The sequence below is a fragment of the Garra rufa genome, chromosome 4, assembly GCF_049309525.1.
Source record: "Garra rufa chromosome 4, GarRuf1.0, whole genome shotgun sequence".
Taxonomy (NCBI): Eukaryota; Metazoa; Chordata; class Actinopteri; order Cypriniformes; family Cyprinidae; genus Garra; species Garra rufa.
This window is the reverse complement of record NC_133364.1, coordinates 20716943-20720922: the sequence shown is the minus strand read 5'-3', so window position 1 is coordinate 20720922 and position 3980 is coordinate 20716943.

Sequence of the window (3980 nt, the reverse complement as noted above, 5' to 3'; positions counted from 1 at the left end):
GTGATGCATGGTATATGAGAAGACGCCGGTCAGAGGGGAATGATGACTGTGTCGTCTCATTAGCGGCAGTGGCCCACGGCAAAAGAACTCATTACAATTTACTCCCTTAATAGGGCGCAGTACAACTTAATCAAATGCTGCAAATCCAATAGACCAATTAAGTACAAAATGAAGCAATTGATTTATAAATTTCCTGCTGAAATCAATACTTCAGCGCTAAATGCGAATATGTGCCGTTTGACAAAAACGCACAAACCGATGACTTCATTTACTGACGACTGCCAGAATTATTTATTTGTTGTCTCAAGGCTATGGCAAGCGGCAAACAAAAGAGGCCTAATGCAATTGGGTCGAAATGAGCATTTCCGTGGCAACGCAGGCATTTAATTGTCGCTTAAACGTTCTTTGAACCAGTCACCGCACAACATAATGCTGTTTCGAGATTATTTGTGTGTACTTAGTGTACGGAGTCGCAGTATGGAAGTTTATTGCATTGTAAAGCATTTTATTACCTGTTTGAGGAAACACTACGAGCTAAATAAATTGAAAAAAGGAGTGCTTTACGTGGCATATCAAAAGCTGCACACGCATTCTTAAATAATGGCTTCTGCTCTGCACCAACAAAGGCACATGCAAATGTACTCGCACTCATCTACACAAAAATAATGCTTCTCGATATCTGGCAAACACATACACTCATTGATGACATGCTACACTAATTTAGACACAAATAATGGCCTACCGTTGTATCTGCACTGCGAGGAGGCGCATGCGGAGCTCACACGCTCAGGAGGGTTCAATTATTACTCGGTGTAATGATGATGCATGCCATGTTTCGGAATACAGCACACCGCACACACACATTGCTGAAGGATGGAGAAGTCCCTCTCCAAATGCAATACAAAGAGCGATTACACACACAAACACACACACTTTCTGGCTAATTTCTGCCTGGTGTACAATAACACCATTCATCAACCTGACTAAGATTAGTTACTTCTCACACCAGTCCCTGTTTATGATAATTAAATCAATGTACGAGTAACTGAAGCTTCCACAAATCTCATATAGGAGTTTAAGTTAGACTTAGGTCGTGAATCAGCAACCAAATCTGATTCTCTAAAATGACAGGAGAACATCTTCTATTCCAAAAGTTTTTAGAAGCCAAAGAAACTGTTTAATAATTAGCTTTGTTGTGATATAGTTTTGAAGTTGTACAAACACTATCTATAACCTGTGATTGCTCATTTGAGAGGTTTTAGTCCAAGATAAGTCTAGACAACACGAACGTTTTCCTATCAGCAAGATAGCAGTTTTCAGTAGGCCTACTTCATTCTGAATTCTCCTCAAGTTCTCTGTGAAGACAGATTCACATTAGCAAAACGTAGGTGAAATTTTGTGGGTCTATTGTCCATTGTCAATAGTGTAGTGATGCATGAAGCACCCCTATCTCAGAGGTCATTTCCAAACCAAGCAGCTCTATATTGGTAAATGTGGCGAATTTGTGTGTTAAAAGTTCAACAAACTCGAATCTAATGTGAAACCTGCATACACTCTTAAAAATAAAGCTGCTTCACGATGCCATAGAGGAACTGTTTTTGTCTAAATGGTTCCATAAAGAATCTTTAACATCTGAAAAACCTTTGTTTCACAAAAGGTTCTTTGTGGTGAAAAAAGGTTCTTAAGATTATAAAAAGGTAAGAAAGAGATGGTTCTTTAAAGAACCTTTGACTGAATGATTCTTTGAAGAACCAAAAGTGGTTCTTCTATGGCATCGCTGTGAAGAACCTTTAAAAGCACCTTTATTTTTAAGAATGTAGGACATTTTTTGTGGCTGCACCTTAGTGCAACTATAGGATGTCCTATACAAGATACTATGGAACTAGTAATAAAGATCTAACCAAACAGGTAATATTAAATATTAAATATTAAATATCAAAAGCCATTTCACCTAAAGGTCACATTTGCTATTGAGAACATTTCAGTGGCAATGCAAATGTCATGATATGCTGTTTTTGTTATAACTTGTATTACATTTAATGTCAACTGGTGTAACATTTGTATATTGGCAAAACCTTAGAAAGGAATCTACAAGAGTAGCCTAAAATAGGTGTTTTCATACTTTTTAATGACAAAGACCCTCAAACTTGATGTTCCCCTTGCAAATGACAAATGACTTATAATATAAAGGCAGCTACACTACTATTCAAAAGTTTGGATTAGGTAATAGTTTTTAAAAGAAGTCCCTTATCCTTCCCAATATCTATTTTCATAGATTTTAAAATGTTACAAGTCTTTGGAAATCATTCAATATGCTGATTTCTTATTATAAGCACAGTTGAAACTAGGGTTTTTTTTGTGTACAAAGTTCAAAACAGCAGCATTTATTTTGCAACATCATAGATATTTTTGTCACATTTGAGCAATTTAATGCATCCTTGTTGAATAAAAGTAGCCTCTACATTACTTAAAGAAAACCCTGGGTATTAAGACTTGTATTGGTTAATATAATGTAAATTATGTCTCTTACTGAAATATGTAGTAGAAAACTCATTAAAGATTTAGGTTATTTATTATTGTTTTACACATATTTTGGACTGTGGGGGACACCATTCGATAATGTGAAATGGTTGCACTCTTGCACTATTTTTACCACAACACAACTCAGAAAATAAAATGCTGATACGATGCCACGGCTTTGGTTGTAATTTTTCAGTCGAAGGGCAACAAGAGAATCGATGAAGTCTTCACAGCTTTCCTAGTGATAAGAAGAGGAGAAAAGAGTGGGAAGATGCCTGTGGATGAATAAAACTTACTAAAGACCTGCGTCTTTGTTCTCTTCACTTTAGCCCTGATGCCTTTGAGGCTTTTAGTAGACCACAGCTACTGAAAGAGCTTACAAATGGCAGAGACAAGAAATGCTAGATGCCATCCTGGCAGGATATAAACATGCCAACGCTTGTCATGACACTGCATTAACTAAAGGAGTTCCAATCCAATTTTCTGAGTTGTTTTGCGGTAAAACTAGTCCAAAATATGTATAAAACAATGTGGATTTTTTTTTTTTTAATAACATAGATCTTTCAAAAAATAATGGAAAATGTGTACTGATGAGTCATGTATGCAGATCTGGAGACGTGATTATGTATTTAGTACACAAGCCATCAACAAAATCATGACATGCTGAAAAGCACTGGTCATTCCGGATTCAAGTACAAAGGGATGGTAACTGAAAGCGGACACAAAATAGAAAGACAGACGAGACAGCAAGAGCAGAAAAACAAAGGGTCAACATGAAACAAACATGACCTCTCCTCACCTACACTACCTCCATGCATCAGTCATCTCACATACATAGCAAGCAGTTCTCTCTCTCTTTTGTGCTCTTGCAGACGCCCGTCAAAATGACTGACACAAACATATATATCTCATTACCCGATCTGTACTGTTCTGTTCTGCTGCGCTCTCCCGGGCCTCTAGATTCGGCTAGGTTATACCTCCTATCTCTGCTGAGGGAGAAAGACACACATACACAAACACAGCAAATAATTTATAGCATTGGGCCAGAAAGTCAGGCAAATGAAGTAACAGTAATGAAGAAGAGGGAGATGAGAAGAGGCCAGGGAACATACGGTCCCCACTTACAATTAACAACCTCAACAAGCACTGCCAAACTCTAACAGCCAAAAACAGTAAAAAGGAGAAAAGAGCAGGAGCAACTGGATCTATTTCCCAATTAGATCAATTTCCTCTCAGTTCTGCCATGTCAGGATGCAAATGATGGGTCCAAAATATTCCATCTTTATATCTGGCATTCAATCTTTCAGCCTTGTCAAACAACTGTGGACAAATACAGCATCTGATAAAAGATTAAGATGCATGTTACAGTGATTTTACCATATTTGTGCACATTTGTTGTTCAGAGGACCTAAATAAGATAAATAGTATATATATATATATATATATATATATATATATAT